This window comes from Hyla sarda, chromosome 11 (assembly GCF_029499605.1).
Source record: "Hyla sarda isolate aHylSar1 chromosome 11, aHylSar1.hap1, whole genome shotgun sequence".
Lineage (NCBI taxonomy): Eukaryota > Metazoa > Chordata > Amphibia > Anura > Hylidae > Hyla > Hyla sarda.
In genome coordinates, this window is record NC_079199.1 from 101,057,632 (window position 1) to 101,081,154 (window position 23,523).

At 44.5% G+C, this 23,523-nt stretch overlaps 1 protein-coding gene across 3 annotated transcripts in view; it reads right to left on the bottom strand.

Annotated features, from left to right (window-relative positions):
* Positions 1–23,523, bottom strand: part of KIRREL1 (kirre like nephrin family adhesion molecule 1) — a 330,948-nt gene that overhangs the window by 68,587 nt on the left and 238,838 nt on the right. The gene's annotated exons all lie outside the window — the stretch shown is intronic.

Here is a 23,523-nt window from a genome sequence, read left to right on the forward strand (position 1 = left end):
CTAACAGGTTATCGATTGCTCCGAGCGCTACAGCAGGATCCTATGAGGCTTCACCCCGACTGCTCACAGGGAATTTGGGGACACATGCAAAAAAATAAAAATAAATCAAATGCATGTTCAGGATATAATTTATTTATTTTTTATGATATATTTTATTATTTATTATTATTATTATGATTATTTTTTTCATAGTATCTTCTTCAAATTATTTGTACCAAAACAACCTGGATGCTCCCTTCTCTGTATCCTAGACTTTAATGGTTATGAATTAAATACTAGAGCTGCGGTGACGACTGACACACCAGTGGAGCAATACAACATAGAATGGGTGAGGGAGGTTTGGGGCAGTGTTTCCCAACCAGGGTGCCTTCAGCTGTTGCAAAACTTCAACTGCCAGCATGCTGGGAGTTGTAGTTTTGCAACAGCTGGAGGCACCCTGGTTGAGAAAAACTACCCAATCTTATGGATAAGGCTATGTTCACATGATGGAATTTCTGTTCTGTAAAAATGCTGCTGTGTCTATAGCTATGTGCGCCCGCTTGCACCAAAAATTCTGCAGCATTTCGGCACTGGGCTCCGTGGCAAAAAATCTGTGCCAAATCGTTATTGTTACTGTGGACCATTGGTGCCTCTGCAGAAAAATCCACAACACTGCAGAGATATTTTCTCCCCTTGGAAGTCAGCACTAGGCAATGTCCAGAAGCCCCATTAAGAATGAATGGAGCGCTGGGCCGAACATGCTCAGTGGTGACAGTTTTCCTCCATTCTCGCTATCAATTGATCCAAGTGGTTGGACTCCCTACTGATTGGCTTGCTATCTCCTATCCCACTGTTTCCCAACCTGTGTGCCTCCAGCTGTTGCAAAACTAAAACTCCTAGCATGCCTGGACAGCCAACGGGAAAAACTGCTCTACCCTGCATTTTTTGCTGGTATTTGTAATTTTACATGGAAGCTCATAGCCATATATAGCCTGCAAATCTGCCTCGTCCCCAGACATATATTGCCCCATCACCCCCTCCGTCGTCTCTATCATAAAGCGCCATTGTTTGGCAGTTTTGATTCCCAATTTGCTTTATCTTAGAACAGAAGATCAGTCGGCTCCAGGTGAACCTTCCAGCCTGGTTCCCCTCGGTGCCAGGGACGGGCGCAGGTTACGCTTCTGGCAGAGATGAAGCTTGATAAGCACAATATGTTGTCAGCCCCAGGAGCTGCGGAGACATGGCATATCGGACCCCTGGCACTTCCCTGCGCACAGCTGGCACTGAGGGCATGTCACATGTCCAGGCTCATCTGCTCCTCCGCTCCTTTGGTCTTAGACTTGGGCAGCATAGGCAGGGTACTGTGTGTATTATCCCTGTACTGTGACATCACTGTGTATATTATCCCTGTACTCTGACATCACTGTGTATTATCCCTGTACTGTGACATCACTGTGTATTATCCCTGTACTGTGACATCACTGTGTATTATCCCTGTACTGTGACATCACTGTGTATTATCCCTGTACTGTGACATCACTGTGTATTATCCCTGTACTGTGACATCACTGTGTATTATCCCTGTACTGTGACATCACTGTGTGTATTATCCCTGTACTGTAACATCACTGTGTATTATCGCTGTACTGTGACATCACTGTGTATTATCGCTGTACTGTGACATCACTGTGTATTATCCCTGTACTGTGACATCACTGTGTATTATCGCTGTACTGTGACATCACTGTGTATTATCCCTGTACTGTGACATCACTGTGTATTATCCCTGTACTGTGACATCACTGTGTATTATCCCTGTACTGTGACATCACTGTGTATTATCCCTGTACTGTGACATCACTGTGTGTATTATCCCTGTACTGTGACATCACTGTGTATTATCGCTGTACTGTGACATCACTGTGTATTATCCCTGTACTGTGACATCACTGTGTATTATCCCTGTACTGTGACATCACTGTGTGTATTATCCCTGTACTGTGACATCACTGTGTATTATCCCTGTACTGTGACATCACTGTGTATTATCCCTGTACTGTGACATCACTGTGTATTATCCCTGTACTGTGACGTCACTGTGTGTATTATCCCTGTACTGTGACGTCACTGTGTGTATTATTCTTGCACTGTGACATCACTGTGTATTATCCCCGTACTGTGACATCACTGTGTGTATTAGTTCTGTACTGTGACATCACTGTGTATTATCCCTGTACTGTGACATCACTGTGTATTATCTCTGTACTGTGACATCACTGTGTATCATCCCTGTACTGTGACATCACTGTGTGTATTATCCCTGTACTGTGACATCACTGTGTATTATCCCTGTACTGTGACATCACTGTGTATTATCTCTGTACTGTGACATCACTGTGTATTATCCCTGTACTGTGACATCACTGTGTATTATCCCTGTACTGTGACATCACTGTGTGTATTATCCTTGTACTGTGACATCACTGTGTATTATCCCTGTACTGTGACATCACTGTGTGTATTATCCTTGTACTGTGACATCACTGTGTGTATTATCCTTGTACTGTGACATCACTGTGTATTATCTCTGTACTGTGACATCACTGTGTATTATCCCTGTACTGTGACATCACTGTGTGTATTATTATTGTACTGTGACATCACTGTGTATTATCCCTGTACTGTGACATCACTGTGTGTATTATCCCTGTACTGTGACATCACTGTGTATTATCCTTGTACTGTGACATCACTGTGTGTATTATCTCTGTACTGTGACATCACTGTGTATTATCCCTGTACTGTGACATCACTGTGTGTATTATCCCTGTACTGTCACATCACTGTATATTATCTCTGTACTGTGACATCACTGTTTGCGCCATTGTATCATTGTGCTGTAACTTCACTATGTGGTGCTGTAGACCATTTCCTATAGAAGATGTCAGGCATAGTGATTGCCATTCGGGTGTCAGGGGTGAGATCTCGTTGGCATCACCCAGGGCGGGACGACTGCCCCTTTAAGCCCATCCTGACATGTAGCAATGTATCCCGGCCCCGCTCTCAGCTTCTGATGTAATCTATAGGATAGCTTTATCATTTGCCAGTTCTCAGAGGCCACAAGTTGAGCAGCACAAGATATATTTCTTTAATTTACAGATCCCGAAAAGTTTAATTTACTAAAAGCATACATTAAGTGGCCCCTTTGCTCCGCTTCCTTACCTATCTCAGTCAATTAAATTAATTGTGGAACAGAGAAATCACTGATGAAAAAAAACCTTGTACTGCGGAAGCACAGACTTGGCGTGAAGGCTCTGCACAGTAACCCCTTATGTTCATGATCAAAGTTACAGAAGGACCGGTGGTAATCTGAGGGTCTCTAACTCAGAAGACCATTGAGGATCTTAGGCTCTCTGGCTCAGGAGGACCATCAGGAGGACCAGTGGTGATCTAAGGCTCTCTGGCTCAGGAGGACCATCAGGAGGACCAGTGGTGATCTAAGGCTCTCTGGCTCAGGAGGACCATCAGGAGGACCAGTGGTGAGCTAAGGCTCTCTGGCTCAGGAGGACCAATCAGGATGTTAGGCTTTCTGGCTCAGAAGGACCATCAGGAGGACCAATGGTGATCTGAGGGTCTTTGGCTCAGGAGGACCATCAGGAAGACCAATGGTGATCTGAGGCTCTATGTCTCAGGAGGACCATCAGGAGGACCAGTGGTGATCTGAGGGTCTCTGGCTCAGGAGGACCATCAGCAGGACCGGTGGTGACCTGAGGCTCTCTGGCTCAGGAGGACCATCAGGAGGACCAGTGGTGATCTGAAGCTCTTTGGCTTAGGACGACCAATGGGATCTGAGGCTCTCTGGCTCAGGACAATCATCAGGAGGACCATCAAGAGGACTGGTGGTGATCTGAGGATCTCTGGCTCAGGAGGACCATCAGGAGGACCAGGGATGATCTGAGGGTTTCTGGCTCAGGAGGACCATCAGGAGGACCGGTGGTGATCTGAGGCTCTCTGGCTCCGGAGGACCATCAGGAGGACTAGTGTGATCTAAGGCTCTCTTGCTCAGGAGGACCGTCAGGAGGACCGGTGATGATCTGTGGGTCTCTGGCTCAGGAGGACCATCAGGAGGACCAATGGTATCTGAGGCTCTCTGGCTCAGGACAACTATCAGGAGGACCGGTTGGGATCTGAGGCTCTCTGGATCAGGAGGACCGGTGGTGATCTAAAGCTCTCTGGCTTAGGAGGACCATCAGGAGTGGTGGCGATCTAAAGCTCTTTGGCTTAGGAGGACCATCAGGAGGACCGTTGGCGATCTAAAGCTCTTTAGCTTAGGAGGACCAATGGGATCTGAGGCTCTCCGGTTCAGGACAACCATCAGGATGACCGGTTGTGATCTGAGGCTCCCTGACTCATGAGGAGCCAAAGAGCCTCCTTTCCAAAGAGAATTTATGCACAACTGGATCGCCCCATTGTGAATCAGTAACTCTTTAAACTGTGGACCTCCAGCTTTTGCAAAACGACTACACTTGGCAATGTCCATAAGCCCCATTGAGAATGAATGGAGCACTGGGCCGAACATGCACAGTGCTGAACATTCACTTGGGGAGGGGGGTGGCAATTTTTCTCTATTCTCTCAGTCACTGGGGTCCAAATGGTCAAATCCTCTACCAATTGTTATCCCCTATCCCAGGGTTTTCCAACCAGCGTGCCTCCAGCTGTTGCAAAACTACAACTCCCAGTATGCCCGGACAGCCGAAGGCTGTCCGGGCATGCTGGAAGTTGTTGTTTTGCAACAGCTGGAGGTCTATAGTATGAAGACCACTGATGTAGAATGCCCTCTATAGGCACATCACACTGCCACCCGGTGGTCAGATTACCATGAAAAGCACATTATTGCATATAAACACATTTCTACTGTAAAATGAGCGGACCATGTGCCTTTAAGAAGGAAATATGATGTGGTTTTGAAGGAATTTTTCTCTCTCTCTAGCGAGCGCCAATGTTAAAAAGCGAGCGTTGTTGTGGGAGCGTGGAGAAGGCCAGGAGCCACAGAGGTATCTCACAGATTATTTATTGTATTAGTATAAAGAATGTTCATGTCTAAACCATTGACAGGGACCGTGCGAGTCAAGGACTAACATGTTTCCACCGGTCTGAGAACAATGTAACGTTCAGAACAATAATCAGAGCCGCGCGGTGAAGACTGACATTGCCTTACACTTGGGGATACGTTGCGACCCCAAATTGTGTTTTCTTCTTTATTTTTTATTTTATTTTTTGAAATCGTATTATCTGTAAATAGGGGAAAACAGAGTTAGATGCAAAGGCTCCTAAAATGTTTCGTAAGGCGGCGGCAGCGTTGGTGAGATCTCCGTGCCCCGTTGGCTAATGTCAGTCCCAGTACTGTTTCTCGACCAGAGACTTAAAGAAGCACTCCGGGATTGTTTTATTTTATTAATTTTTCTGCTTATATAGTGCAGCACAGGCTATTATTAAAGAATAATGTAGAGGTTCTTGTGTATACCTTGTGCTTACCCGTTTTAGCAGATGTGGCAGGCATGAATTTGCAGCCATGCTGATTGCAATTCGATCACTGAAATGATTTCCTAATGCTGCCTACATTTTCAATGAATTCACTGGCTTTGCAGAAAGCGGGGGAGTGGAGTCTTATCACTGCACCTGATCCTGATCCTATAGAGATAGCAGCAGCAGTATACAGGTGGAGCTGGTGGGGAGGTGTATAATTCCTATATATCCTGATTCTATAGAAATAGCAGCAGTATATAGCTAGAGCTGGAGGGGAGGTGTATAACTACTATGTATCCTGATGCCATAGGGATAACAGCAGTATACAGATAGAGCTGGAGGGGATGTGTATAATTACTATATATCCTGATCCTATAGAGATAGCAGCAGTATACAGATAGAGCCGGAGGAGAGGTGTATAACTGCTATATATCCTGATCCCATAGAGATAGCAGCAGTATACAGATAGAGCTGGAGGGGAGGTGTATAACTACTATATATCCTAATCCTATAGAGATAGCAGCAGTATACAGCTGGAGCTGGAGGTATATAGCTACTATGTATCCTGATGCCATATGGATAACAGCAGTATACAGATAGAACTGGAGGGGAGGTGTATAACTACTATATATCTTGATCCCATTGTGATAGCAGCAGTATACAGATAGAGCTGGAGGGGAGGTATATAACCACTATATATCGTGTTCCCATTGAGATAGCAGCAGCAGTATACAGATAGAGCTGTAAGGGGAGGAGTCTGTAAGCAGTCACAAGGGATCAGATAGGTGGTGATGTCAGCCTGTAGTTCACAGGACCAAGACTGACCTCTTCCTCTGACACATCAAGCAATGTGATTTTCTGTGCGTCAGACTGGTGATCACATGACCCAGTCACAGTGATGACGCGAAGAAGAAGTGCAGGGGGGGGGGGGGGGATAAGTCTACACATGGCCTGCTCTTTATTTCTATGTGGGTGGGTGCTGTTATTCTGGGACCATGTACAAGGTAAAGAAATTGAGAAATACAGGCGTAAAATAGGCAAAATTCATAAAGTATGAACCACAAAATGGATTATGCAGCATCACATTCTGCTACCAAATTGATTTTGTGGCACATAAAACATGTTTCTTAGGATCAATACAGGATCAGTATAACACAGTATGGACAACGTTATTCGGGTTTGGTACTGTGGTGTGTTCTCTTGTGATACACCCCGGGATACACGGATAGTAGGGGAGGGTTCTCTTTTTGTTTATTCACTGCCAGAAAGAGCTGAAAGAGGGAAAAGCTTCTGACCGGGTGACTAACAGAGCAGCCCCATGAATGCTAATATGGCTGACACTGGTTGTTGTCACCTACTTCTCACACCTCTCCAAAAAACTGAAGAAAGGAGGAGTTTAGAACACTATAATATCCTTTATGCTGCTACTGCTTCTAGTAAGGGTTGTACTGTCTCCCCATAGTGCTGGATTTACACCCTACACTGCTGAATTCTGCTCTATATTGTCCTTTATACTGCTGCTTTTAGAAAGGTAGTACTGTTACCGACAGTGCTGGATTTACAGCTTGCACTGCTAACTACTTCTCTATAATATCCTCCATGCTGCTGCTGCTGCTTCTAGTAAGGGTTGTACTGTCTCCCCACAGTGCTGAATTTACAGACTACGCTGCTGAGTACTTCTTTATAATATCCTTCATGCTGCTGCTGCTTCTAGTAAGGGTTGTACTGTCTCCCCACAGTGCTGGATTCACACCCTACACTGTTGAATACTGCTCTATATTATCCTTTATACTGCTTCTAGTAAGGGTTGTATTGTCTCCCCACAGTGCTGGATTCACACCCTACACTGTTGAATACTGCTCTATATTATCCTTTATACTGCTTCTAGTAAGGGTTGTATTGTCTCCCCACAATGCTGGATTCACACTCTACACTGTTAATACTGCTCTATATATTCTTTTAAACTGGAGTGTACTGTCTCCCCACAGTGCTGGATTTACAGCTTACCGTACACTGCTGCGTACTTCTCTACAATATCCTATAAGCTGCTCCTGCTTCTAGTAAGGGTTGTACTGTCTCCCCACAGTGCTGGATTCACACCCTACACTGTTGAATACTGCTCTATATTATCCCTCATACTGCTGGTGCTTCTAAAAAGAGTTGTACTGTCTACCCACAGTGCGGGATTCACAGTTTACACTGCTGAGTACTACTCTATAATCTCTTTTATACTGCTGCTTCTAGTAAGGGTTATACTGTCTCACCACAGTGCTGGATTCACAGTTTACACTGCTGAGAACAAGTACTGTTCTTTAAAGGATAAGTATCATGAAGAAAAACTAATACGTTTTAGATCACAGGGGTCCGAGCGCTGGGGACCCCCCCGTGATCTCCTGAATGGAGCCCCGGTTCTCCAGCACAGGAGTGCGTCATGCCCCCCGCCCAAAGTGGAGGCCGCCACGCGGGCGGGGGTCGTGGCACACTCCTGTCCTGGAGAACCGGGGCTCCAAACAGGAGATTGCAGGGGGGCCCCAGCGCTCGGATCCCCCAGGATCTAAAACTTATCCCCTATGCTTCAGATAGGGGATAAGTTTTTCTTCATGATACTTATCCTTTAATATCCTCCATTCTGCTGCTGCTTCTTAGGGTGTTCTATAAAGAGATGGATAAGCGGGATCCCCTCTTCTGTATGGTTGCAGTATATGGAGACATCATAGAGGAAGCCTCGGCCATTAACAACTGGAAATTAAAGGGGTTATCAACTGGCTCCAGAAAGTTAAACAGATTTGTACATTACTTCTATTAAAAAATCTTCATGCTTTCAGTACTTATGAGCTGCTGAAGTTGAGTTGTTCTTTTCTGTCTAAGTGCTCTCTGATGACACCTGTCTCGGGAACTGTCCAGAGTAGAAGCAAATCCCCATGGCAAACCTCTTCTACTCTGTGCAGTTCCCGAGACAAGCAGAAATGTCAGCAGAGAGCACTGTTGCCAGACAGAAAAGCACAACTCAACTTCAGCAGCTGATAATTATTGGAAGGATTAAGATTTTTTTTAATAGAAGTCATTTACAAATCTGTTTAACTTTCTGGAGCCAGTTGATATATAAAAAAAAGTTTTTTCCTGGAATACCCCTTTAAAGTCTGCAGAGGGGAAAACTGGTGACAATTGCGATATACAGGTTATATAATGGCCAGAAATAGTGCTGCACCCCATGTACACACAAAGACAGGTCTGCATTATGCATCTTATATGGGGATTATTATAAAAATGTCCGATACAAAATCCATTTTCTTAGGAGCTACCAATGTAATAAACCTCCCTATATCATCTGTCTAAGCAGCAGAGAAACATATTGCCTTATCCTGTAAGAACACAAGGCGGCTCTCCTGGAAGTCAATACTAGACGGGGAGGAACAAGAGCCGCTCTCCTCGCCTTCTCATCAAACCAACAAGGGGAAAAAATTAATTCGCCAAATATTAACATTCTAGAGAATTAATTTAATAGGGATTGCGCTCCGAAGCGAAGTCCTACAAGAAGCTGAGCTCACGGGGGGAGTCGTGTAGGAAAATAGAAGAAATGTATATAAAGCCCTCGTCATATTCACTAGCCGCTAAAAGCTATCCGTAGGGTTCCATTCGCCCGATGGAGAGCAGAAGCGAAGTAGATTGGTCTAGATTTTTTTTGCGGTGTGGAATAGCATAGTAGACTACATAGTTCTATAAGAAATATACAGTAAAACATATATACTGCACAGTATACAATGGGGCCCTATAGTGGGATACGTCACAGCCTTCCATCGATATATGGTAGAAATTTTTTCAAGCGTGTAATGTGAACTGGGCCTAAATTTGGCCATACATGTAAGATAGCTGTCAAATTACAGCGATCTCTTTTGGTTCCATATATATATATATATATATATATATATATGCGAGCTCCGCCCCTCGACATCTTATTCCCAAGCGATGGGACCCCCGCGATCTCTGTGCTGCACCTGGTGTTCGTTCAGAGCCGTCACAGTCGCGCCCCGCTCGTGACGTCACGGCCATGTCCCCTCAATGCAAGTCTATGGGAGGGGGCGTGACGGCCGTCACGCCCCCTCCCATAGACTTGCATTGAGGGAGCATGGTCTTGACGTCTCGAGCGGTGCGCAGCCGCAACGTCACGAGCCTCCGCCCTGCATTGCCAGTCATCCGGCATGGATCGACGTTCGTTCTGTGCACCGGATGTCTGGGATGTCGCAGCCGAGATCGCGGGAGTCCCCAGCGGCGGGAACCCCGCAATCAGACATCTTATCCCCCTATCCTTTGCATAGCGGATAAGATGTCTAGGGGCGGAGTACCCCTTTAAAACGGTATGAGTTTCAGTGTCCTCAAAAATCCCTAAAACTAAAAATATGTCTCTCATTTTCAGTTCTTTGCCTCTGCGACTTCTTCATCGTTCTTTCATACAGAATGAGGCCAACTGTTCTCCCACCAGACATTTACGTGTTCACTGTATATATCTAAAGCAGGAAAATCCCTAAAAGACAACGTTAGCGTCCATTGAAGAATATCCTCCTCCTTGTACCAGCAGAAGAACTTGAACGTGAAAAAACGGAGAGACAAGATGGCACTCACCATACAGTAGGGTACTTTTATTCTTCAGTTGCGAAAATACAATGACAGGTCTGGTAGTCAGGCAGACAGTGGGAGATTCATCGGGACGACCGTTTAGTGCGCAATGACGCATGAAACGGTCGGGTTATGCTTGTGATGCTGTCTGCCTGACCTGTCGTTATATGTTCGCAACTGAAGAATAAAGTACCCTACTGTATGGCGAGTGCCGTCTTACTAAGGGGTTAAAGGGTACTCCGCCCCTAGACATCTTATCCCCTATTCAAAGGATAGGGGATAAGATGTTTGATCGCGGGGGTCCCGCCGCTGGGGACCCCCGTGATCTCTGCTGCTGCTCCCGGTGTTCATTTAGAACATCTGGTGCAGCACGGAAGGCTCGTGACGTCACGGCCGCGCCACTCAATGCAAGTCTATGGGAGGGGGCAAACATACAACGACAGGTCTGGGAGTCAGGCAGACAGCGGGAGATTCATCGGGACGACCGTTACGTGCGTAATGACGCACTTCCTCTAGCCGACGCTCTAGCGTCGGCTAGAGGAAGTGCGTCATTACGCACAAAACGGTCAGGTTATGCTTGCGATGCTGTCTGCCTGACCTGTCATTGTATGTTCGCAACTGAAGAATAAAGTACTCTACTGTATGGTGAGTGCCGTCTTACTAAGGGGTTAAAGGGGTACTCCGCCCCTAGACATCTTATCCCTTATCCAAAGATGTCTAGGGGCGGAGAACCCCTTTAACCCCTTAGTAAGACGGCACTCACCATACTGTAGGGTACTTTATTCTTCAGTCGTGAACATAAGATGTTTGATCGCAGGGTCCCGCCGCTGGGGACCCCCGTGATCTCAGCTGCTGCACCCAGCGTTCGTTTAGAGCGTCTGGTGCAGCATGGGAGGCTCGTGACATCACAGCCACGCCACCTCCCATAGACTTGCATTGAGGGGGCATGGCTGTGACGTCACGAGCCTCCGCCCCGCATCGCCAGTCATCCGGCATGGAACGACGTTCGCTCCGTGCACCGGATGTCTGGGATGTCACAGGCGAGATCGAAATTGCGGGGGTACCCTTTTGGATAGGGGATAAGATGTCTATGGGCAGAGTACCCCTTTAAAACAGTATGAGTTTAAGTGTCCTCAGAAATCCCTTAAACAAAAAACGTGTCTCATTTTCGGTTCTTTGCTCCTGCGACTTCTTCGACGTTCTCTCATACAGAATGAGGTCAACTGTTCTCCCACCAGACATTTACGACGAATGCCGGGGGGTTCACTGTAAATCTCTAAAGCAGGAAAATCCCAAAAAGACAACGTTAGTGTCCATTGAAGAATATCCTCCTCCTTGTACCAGCAGAAGAAAGGATGGAAGACATATAAAATCTACAGCCGTAAACTTCACGCCTCAGAGCAAGGACAGGCTTCCCTCCCACCCTCAAAAACTCTTAAGATTGTTTTCCTGCTTTGAGGCGATGTCTTGTGTCCCCCTCGAGGGGAATATCTTCCTTGCTTCCCCACGTCCCCCATTTAAATCATTGCTGCTCTTTGTGCCTGTCTGCTCGCGGAGAGCACAAACAAGACAGGAACTCCACCTGGGAGCTGAATTGCAGATGAATAAAATGTTCTAAGCCGCGCCGATCGGGAGCCGGGAGAATATATATCGTCCTCGTCCTACCGTCTTCTGAGGTGTCACGTTGTTCCTACACATCTCCCTGCCACTTCACTTTAACATCCTCCCTCTGTGCGCCATGATCTACGGCACATGCTCCACTCATGTTGTACATGAAAAAGAACCACACGGACGCCATGTTTGAAGGAAAATCAAGATGCTTGATAGTTGCCCTTAAAGGGGACGTCCTGGTGCCGGAACAATTCTGTTTAGATTCGAGTACGTTCCACTAAATGCCATTCTGTAGAATTCTCTATATTAGTGACTACTAAATATTAAAGGGGTACTCTCATCTAATAAACTGATGACATAATGCTGATTCAGCACTGTGCCCCCTTTAATGTTTTTCCTGGCTATCGGTAGGAAATCATAGGCCGGTGGGAGGCTGGAAAACATAGAAGAGGATGCAACACTAAATGGGTGCCCTGACCCCTCTACATTCTCAGGACTGGTCATAGGTCAGTCCCCTACCGATCATAAAGGGATGGCAGATCCTAGACTCCAAATGGGTGGTAGACTTATGTTAAAGGGGTACTCTGCCCCCTAGACATCTTATCCTCTATCCAAAGAATAGGGGATACGATGTCTGATCACGGGCCTCCCTAGCAATCTCTCTGCTGCATCCAGCATTCGTTTTGAGTGTCCTGGTCAGCACCAGAGGCTAGTGATGTCACGACCACGCCCCCTCAATGCAAGTCTATGGTAGGGGGCGTGACGGCACCAGTCATCCGGCACGGAGCGACGCTCATTCATGCACCGGATGTCTGGGGTGCCGCAGCCGAGATCTCGGGGGTCTCCAGTGGCGGGACCCCTGCGATCGGACATTTGATCTCTTATCCTTTGGATAGGGGATAAGATGTCTAGGGGCAGAGTACTCCTTTAATAAATCTAGTGCTCCTACACATCCTACCAGCACACAAAAACATAAGGTGTAGAAAAATGCTTCACTTACACCTACAATGATAAATGCCGACCTATCAGTTTCAGTGTCCTCAAAAATTCCAAAAACAAAAAATGTGTCTCTCATTTTCGGTCCTTTGCTCCTGCGACTTCTTATTCATCCCTGTCCCCTAGTGTATAGCGGGCGGTCGCACAGGACTCAACGTATTGATCATCCAATCGAAACCCATCTATGGTGGAGTCTCGGAGATGTCACTTGATCCCAGGGTATCGATTGACAATATGGCCGCCCTCTCCCCGGTCTTCACGAGCCGCTCCTGACTTACTGTCCTTTCATCTGCTTCCTGCAGAGATTTTCATGCATCTTATCCAAGACCCAAGAAGAAAAATAAGACAAGTCCGTTCACTTCTCGGTGTCTTACGAGAACATCCCCTTCTCCTCATTACCCAGGAGACGCGCGTCTGTTCACTTTAGCGTTCGGCCGCTTTTCCTGCCTCTAATCCCATCACACAAAGGTCACGTCTCCTTAAATATTCCTCCGATCCGAGTCACTTTGGAGGTACTTTGATCTCCGGCACAAAGTCGTCTTCATCTCGGTTACTTCTCGACGTCCCCCCGTCCTCTTATCTGCATGACAAAGGGGCGTTTGGACAGACGCGTCCTCGTGTGTCGGAATCAGAGAGGACTACAAATGGCGGCGGGTACGAGTTGAGTTAATAAGGCAAAGAAGGGGAGTCCTGGAGAAGAGGAAACTAGGAGGGATGGAGATGGGAAGGCCTGGAATAAAGGAACGGGAAAAATTGTGAAAAAAAAAATGTTTTTTTTCCGAAAAAATTAACAAAATTTGGATTATGGAATATGTTGTTTTAGGGTAGGGTCACACACAGCGCATGCGCAGTGTATTTAACGATGCGGATGCCCTGCTGTGAGTCACAGAGCAAGCTCTGTGTGTCCGCCCATGCTACAAGTGTTGGTAGTTCTTTACAGTCTGAGCACAGTGCTCTCTGCTGACATCTCTGTCCATGTCAGGAACTGTAGAGAGCAGAAGAGGTTTGATATGGGGATTTGCTCCTACTATGGACAGTTCCTGACATGGACAGAGGTGTCAGCAGAGAGCACTGTGGTCAGACTGGAAAGAACTACAAAACTTCCTGTGGAGCATACAGCAGCTGATAAGTACCGGAAGGATTAAGATTTTTAAATAGAGTCATTTACAATTCTGTTTAACTTTCTGACACCAGTTGATTTAAAAAAATAATAATTCCACCAGAGTACCCCTTTAAGAACGTTGTGAAGACATCTGAGAATATTTGCCAAGGTCTTCAATATAACTGTTTTATCAGAAAATTTTCAAATTTAAAATAAAAAAAATAAAAAAATAATTTTTTTCCCCATGGCTTCAAAATTTCCAAAATTTCCATCTCTAGAAACTCCCAGCTAAAAAAGTCACGTAACACCCTACTGTCACATCCCCCCATGTGACAGTAGGGTGTTACGTGACTTTCTAGCTGGTGCCAATTTCGATAGTTACGCGTACAAATAAACTAAAGGGTCCTATGACCCCTCCCCCCTCTGTAGTTCTTCTGAGCAATTCAGTAAAGAGGAGAGAGGTCACATGACACTTCTCTTCCCTTCTCCGAGTACTTGAACTCCGTGATACCGGAGGTGGCGTGGGAGCGAGGTAAGTGTGGTGAAAAAAATACATTTGTGTTTTCCAAGCAATATGTCCCCAGCTGTTGCAAAACTACAATTCCCAGCATGCCCGGACAGCCAACGGCTGTCCGGACATGCTGGGAGTTGTAGTTTAGCAACAGCTGGAGGCACACCGGTTGGGAAACACTGCCCTACATAATAAAGGCCTAAACGCTCAGCTGCACCCACAGGTCACCCATTTCCGTCCCCCTTTTTTTTTTACTGGGCTGCCATGGCTGCAGGGAAGTGTCATGTGACCTCTCTCCAGGCTGCTGATTGGCTGAAGAGACCCGCAACAGGAAGACCCTTACATGCCAAGCCATTTCCTCATCCCCTGGCTGACACCTTAGGAGGAGTATAAGGCGCCCGGGGGGGGGGGGGATGCGGTGCTTCCGCTAGGACTGCGCAAAACTGCGCCATCACCATTGAATTTCGCCGAAAGAACGGGACACGTCATTCTTTTGGCCCGGTCCGAAATTGGGACATTCCACAGAGCGATGGGGTCAACGGAAAACCCATTCACACGAGTGCGGCAGAATTTCACCTGCAGGATTTCCGAAGCGGAATTTCCACGCGAAAAATTCCGTAGTGTGAACGCAACCCTAAGCATATATGTTTTTGGTGGCAAGATTCCCCTCCATGGGTCCCTTGGCCCTTCGATTCGGCTTTAGGTTTTTTCAGTACGGCTCGACAATAAAAGTTGCGCAAAAGCGTCGGCCGGAAGGATTCGGCGGTTCCTGCGATTCGGTCTTGCGACAAGCGGCGGCGCTCCGTCTTCTTAATGACGCGGCGCGGGTGACTCGATAAAGAGATGACGATGATTAAACGCCGCGTAATTATGGCGAGTGACAGACAGGAGGAAGTGAGAAGGTGAGGAACGAGGCGAGGCCCGTACGGAGACGAGATGATAAGGCATCGGGAGGGGGGGGGAGGCGGTGGCGGATACGGCGAGCGCCGCGCTTTATTTAATAAAATCCTCCGGCTTTATCTGCGCAGAGCTGTCTTATTGTACGGCTGCATCTGGAGGTGTCAGAAAATAAGACGGCGGCGGCGGCGGCGGCTTATAAATATCTGCCGAGACGTTTTTGAAAGCTCCTTCAGACAAGGCCAGGACTTAAGAAGCACTCCGCTCGCCGTTTAACCTGCGCGGCCGCGGCGGCCATCGTATCAGAGCTCCAGGCTTTTCCTAAGCCGGTGGGGAACGGCGGAGACGATAATAAGTAGGTCATAATAGAGAGTATGTCATGGCTACGGGGGAACAGCCGAGTCCTGGGGGTCTCCGAGACTGTATCACATAATAGGCTTAGATACACTGACAGTGTCAGGCGTGATAGGTTTAGATACAGTGGCTCAGCAGAAAGCATCACACGTGATGGGGTCAGATATAATGCTTCGTAAAATCGGCTGGCATAGGATTGGGTTAGATACCTGGTATCACTGGATGATAGGCTTGGATACAGCAGCTCAGAAGGCAATATCAAACATGATGTGCTTAGATACAGTGGCTCAGGGGAAAGTACCACACATGATAGGCCTAGATACATTGGTCTAAGAAACAATATATTTAATGATAGGCTTAGATACACCAGCTCAGCAGAAAGTATCACACATGATAGACTTAGATACACCAGCTCAGCAGAAAGTATCACACATGATAGGCTTAGATACACCAGCTCAGCAGAAAGTATCACACATGATAGGCTTAGATACACCAGCTCAGCAGAAAGTATCACACATGATAGGCTTAGATACACCACCTCAGCAGAAAGTACCACACAAGATAGGTCTAGGTACATTGGTCTAAGAAACCTACATTGGCCTATCAATATCTCGCATGATAGGCTTAGATACACCAGCTCAGCAGAGAGTATCACACATGCCATCGGCTGTCCGGGCATGCTGGGAGTTTTGCAACAGCTGGAGGCACACTGTTTGGGGAAACGCTGTGATAGGGTCAGATATAATGCTTCAGTAGACAGGATCGCATAGGATAAGGTAAGATTCTTGGTATCACCAGATGTTCAGCTTAGATACAATAGCTCAGCAGACAATATCAGATAGGATAAGCTTAGATACAAGGCTCAGCAGAAAGCATCACACGTGATAGGCTTAGATACACCAGTAGGCTCAGTACTTATGAGTAGCACATATGCGGTTCTCAGAGCCAGGCTTAGATACACTGAGAGCTGTTTGGTACCTCGTACCTCAGTGAGCACATTCAGCGCGGTGTAGCGGTAGATTTATGTATTTAGCATTGACGTTGTATTGATCTATAGGCGCAATTGTCGTATTTACAGCCGCTCACTGACAGCTGAATAGCGCGTGTGACCGGCCATTAATAACACGGGACTCCTGTCGCGCATCCATTACCCGCTCACGCGCCCGGACAGGAAAACGAACCATATTGCGCTAGTTTGTGTGAGATGACGGCGCGGGGCCATCCGGTGACTCATTATCACAATCTACAAGCACCACCTCTGGCTTCAGGAGCGATAGCGCCCCCGGGGGGCCGGGCGTGGGGTCACAAGCAATTATCGGGTGGTAAACAAAGAAGATCTGCGCGGCCAGTGCTGGCGGTGACATCCTGCAAACCATGAGAGACATCACTAGATACACTACTAGAGACATCACTAGATACACTACTAGAGACATCACTAGATACAATACTAGAGACATCACTAGATACACTACTAGAGACATCACTAGATACACTACTAGAGACATCACTAGATACACTACTAGAGACATCACTAGATACACTACTAGAGACATCACTAGATACACTACTAGAGACATCACTAGATACACTACTAGAGACATCACTAGATACACTACTAGAGACATCACTAGATACACTACTAGAGACATCACTAGATACACTACTAGAGACATCACTAGATACACTACTAGAGACATCACTAGATACACTACTAGAGACATCACTAGATACACTACTAGAGACATCACTAGATACACTACTAGAGACATCACTAGATACACTACTAGAGACATCACTAGATACACTATTAGAGACATCACTAGATACATGCCTAGAGACATCACTAGATACACTACTAGAGACATCACTAGATACATGCCTAGAGACATCTCTAGATACACTACTAGAGACATCACTAGATACACTACTAGAGACATCACTAGATACACTACTAGAGACATCACTAGATACACTACTAGAGACATCACTAGATACACTACTAGAGACATCACTAGATACAATACTAGAGACATCACTCGATACACTACTAGAGACATCACTAGATACACTACTAGAGACATCACTAGATACATTGTTACATTCATCACTAGATACACTACTAGAGACATCACTAGATACATTGTTACAGTCACCACTAGATACACTACTAGAGACATCACTAGATACACTACTAGAGACATCACTAGATACACTACTAGAGACATCACTAGATACACTACTAGAGACATCACTAGATACACTACTAGAGACATCACTAGATACACTACTAGAGACATCACTAGATACACTACTAGAGACATCACTAGATACACTACTAGAGACATCACTAGATACACTACTAGAGACATCACTAGATACACTACTAGAGACATCACTAGATACACTACTAGAGACATCACTAGATACACTACTAGAGACATCACTAGATACACTACTAGAGACATCACTAGATACACTACTAGAGACATCACTAGATACATGCCTAGAGACATCACTAGATACACTACTAGAGACATCACTAGATACACTACTAGAGACATCACTAGATACATGCCTAGAGACATCACTAGATACACTACTAGAGACATCACTAGATACACTACTAGAGACATCACTAGATACACTACTAGAGACATCACTAGATACATGCCTAGAGACATCACTAGATACACTACTAGAGACATCACTAGATACTTGCCTAGAGACATCACTAGATACACTACTAGAGACATCACTAGATACACTACTAGAGACATCACTAGATACACTACTAGAGACATCACTAGATACATGCCTAGAGACATCACTAGATACATTGTTACATTCATCACTAGATACACTACTAGAGACATCACTAGATACACTACTAGAGACATCACTAGATACATGCCTAGAGACATCACTAGATACACTACTAGAGACATCACTAGATACACTACTAGAGACATCACTAGATACATGCCTAGAGACATCACTAGATACATGCCTAGAGACATCACTAGATACACTACTAGAGACATCACTAGATACATGCCTAGAGACATCACTAGATACATGCCTAGAGACATCACTAGATACACTACTAGAGACATCACTAGATACATGCCTAGAGACATCACTAGATACACTACTAGAGACATCACTAGATACACTACTAGAGACATCACTAGATACACTACTAGAGACATCACTAGATACGTGCCTAGAGACATCACTAGATACATTGTTACATTCATCACTAGATACACTACTAGAGACATCACTAGATACACTACTAGAGACATCACTAGATACATGCCTAGAGACATCACTAGATACACTACTAGAGACATCACTAGATACACTACCAGAGACATCACTAGATACATGCCTAGAGACATCACTAGATACATGCCTAGAGACATCACTAGATACACTACTAGAGACATCACTAGATACATGCCTAGAGACATCACTAGATACATGCCTAGAGACATCACTAGATACACTACTAGAGACATCACTAGATACACTACTAGAGACATCACTAGATACACTACTAGCGACATCACTAGATACATGCCTAGAGACATCACTACATTGTTACAGTCACCACTAGATACACTACTAGAGACATCACTAGATACACTACTAGAGACATCACTAGATACATGCCTAGAGACATCACTAGATACACTACTAGAGACATCACTAGATACACTACTAGAGACATCACTAGATACATGCCTAGAGACATCACTAGATACACTACTAGAGACATCACTAGATACACTACTAGAGACATCACTAGATACACTACTAGAGACATCACTAGATACACTACTAGAGACATCACTAGATACACTACTAGAGACATCACTAGATACACTACTAGAGACATCACTAGATACATGCCTAGAGACATCACTAGATACATGCCTAGAGACATCACTAGATACACTACTAGAGACATCACTAGATACACTACTAGAGACATCACTAGATACACTACTAGAGACATCACTAGATACACTACTAGAGACATCACTAGATACACTACTAGAGACATCACTAGATACACTACTAGAGACATCACTAGATACACTACTAGAGACATCACTAGATACACTACTAGAGACATCACTAGATACACTACTAGAGACATCACTAGATACACTACTAGAGACATCACTAGATACACTACTAGAGACATCACTAGATACACTACTAGAGACATCACTAGATACACTACTAGAGACATCACTAGATACACTATTAGAGACATCACTAGATACATGCCTAGAGACATCACTAGATACACTACTAGAGACATCACTAGATACATGCCTAGAGACATCTCTAGATACACTACTAGAGACATCACTAGATACACTACTAGAGACATCACTAGATACACTACTAGAGACATCACTAGATACACTACTAGAGACATCACTAGATACACTACTAGAGACATCACTAGATACAATACTAGAGACATCACTCGATACACTACTAGAGACATCACTAGATACACTACTAGAGACATCACTAGATACATTGTTACATTCATCACTAGATACACTACTAGAGACATCACTAGATACATTGTTACAGTCACCACTAGATACACTACTAGAGACATCACTAGATACACTACTAGAGACATCACTAGATACACTACTAGAGACATCACTAGATACACTACTAGAGACATCACTAGATACACTACTAGAGACATCACTAGATACACTACTAGAGACATCACTAGATACACTACTAGAGACATCACTAGATACACTACTAGAGACATCACTAGATACACTACTAGAGACATCACTAGATACACTACTAGAGACATCACTAGATACACTACTAGAGACATCACTAGATACACTACTAGAGACATCACTAGATACACTACTAGAGACATCACTAGATACACTACTAGAGACATCACTAGATACATGCCTAGAGACATCACTAGATACACTACTAGAGACATCACTAGATACACTACTAGAGACATCACTAGATACATGCCTAGAGACATCACTAGATACACTACTAGAGACATCACTAGATACACTACTAGAGACATCACTAGATACACTACTAGAGACATCACTAGATACATGCCTAGAGACATCACTAGATACATGCCTAGAGACATCACTAGATACACTACTAGAGACATCACTAGATACATGCCTAGAGACATCACTAGATACACTACTAGAGACATCACTAGATACACTACTAGAGACATCACTAGATACACTACTAGAGACATCACTAGATACATGCCTAGAGACATCACTAGATACATTGTTACATTCATCACTAGATACACTACTAGAGACATCACTAGATACACTACTAGAGACATCACTAGATACATGCCTAGAGACATCACTAGATACACTACTAGAGACATCACTAGATACACTACTAGAGACATCACTAGATACATGCCTAGAGACATCACTAGATACATGCCTAGAGACATCACTAGATACACTACTAGAGACATCACTAGATACATGCCTAGAGACATCACTAGATACATGCCTAGAGACATCACTAGATACACTACTAGAGACATCACTAGATACATGCCTAGAGACATCACTAGATACATGCCTAGAGACATCACTAGATACACTACTAGAGACATCACTAGATACACTACTAGAGACATCACTAGATACACTACTAGCGACATCACTAGATACATGCCTAGAGACATCACTACATTGTTACAGTCACCACTAGATACACTACTAGAGACATCACTAGATACACTACTAGAGACATCACTAGATACATGCCTAGAGACATCACTAGATACACTACTAGAGACATCACTAGATACACTACTAGAGACATCACTAGATACATGCCTAGAGACATCACTAGATACACTACTAGAGACATCACTAGATACACTACTAGAGACATCACTAGATACACTACTAGAGACATCACTAGATACACTACTAGAGACATCACTAGATACACTACTAGAGACATCACTAGATACACTACTAGAGACATCACTAGATACATGCCTAGAGACATCACTAGATACATGCCTAGAGACATCACTAGATACACTACTAGAGACATCACTAGATACACTACTAGAGACATCACTAGATACACTACTAGAGACATCACTAGATACACTACTAGAGACATCACTAGATACACTACTAGAGACATCACTAGATACACTACTAGAGACATCACTAGATACACTACTAGAGACATCACTAGATACACTACTAGAGACATCACTAGATACACTACTAGAGACATCACTAGATACATGCCTAGAGACATCACTAGATACACTACTAGAGACATCACTAGATACACTACTAGAGACATCACTAGATACACTACTAGAGACATCACTAGATACATGCCTAGAGACATCACTAGATACACTACTAGAGACATCACTAGATACACTACTAGAGACATCACTAGATACATGCCTAGAGACATCACTAGATACACTACTAGAGACATCACTAGATACATGCCTAGAGACATCACTAGATACACTACTAGAGACATCACTAGATACACTACTAGAGACATCACTAGATACACTACTAGAGACATCACTAGATACATGCCTAGAGACATCACTAGATACATTGTTACATTCATCACTAGATACACTACTAGAGACATCACTATATACACTACTAGAGACATCACTAGATACATGCCTAGAGACATCACTAGATACACTACTAGAGACATCACTAGATACATGCCTAGAGACATCACTAGATACATGCCTAGAGACATCACTAGATACACTACTAGAGACATCACTAGATACATGCCTAGAGACATCACTAGATACATGCCTAGAGACATCACTAGATACACTACTAGAGACATCACTAGATACATGCCTAGAGACATCACTAGATACACTACTAGAGACATCACTAGATACATGCCTAGAGACATCACTAGATACACTACTAGAGACATCACTAGATACATACCTAGAGACATCACTAGATACACTACTAGAGACATCACTAGATACATGCCTAGAGACATCACTAGATACATGCCTAGAGACATCACTAGATACACTACTAGAGACATCACTAGATACATGCCTAGAGACATCACTACATTGTTACAGTCACCACTAGATACACTACTAGAGACATCACTAGATACACTACTAGAGACATCACTAGATACACTACTAGAGACATCACTAGATACATGCCTAGAGACATCACTAGATACACTACTAGAGACATCACTAGATACACTACTAGAGACATCACTAGATACACTACTAGAGACATCACTAGATACACTACTAGAGACATCACTAGATACACTACTAGAGACATCACTAGATACACTACTAGAGACATCACTAGATACATGCCTAGAGACATCACTAGATACACTACTAGAGACATCACTAGATACACTACTAGAGACATCACTAGATACACTACTAGAGACATCACTAGATACACTACTAGAGACATCACTAGATACATGCCTAGAGACATCACTAGATACACTACTAGAGACATCACTAGATACACTACTAGAGACATCACTAGATACATTGTTACATTCATCACTAGAGACGCTACTAGAGACATCACTAGATACACTACTAGAGACATCACTAGATACATCCCTAAAGACATCACTAGATACACTACTAGAGACATCACTAGATACACTACTAGAGACATCACTAGATACACTACTAGAGACATCACTAGATACATCCCTAGAGACATCACTAGATACACTACTAGAGACATCACTAGATACATCCCTAAAGACATCACTAGATACATTCCTAGAGACATCACTAGATACACTACTAGAGACATCACTAGATACACTACTAGAGACATCACTAGAT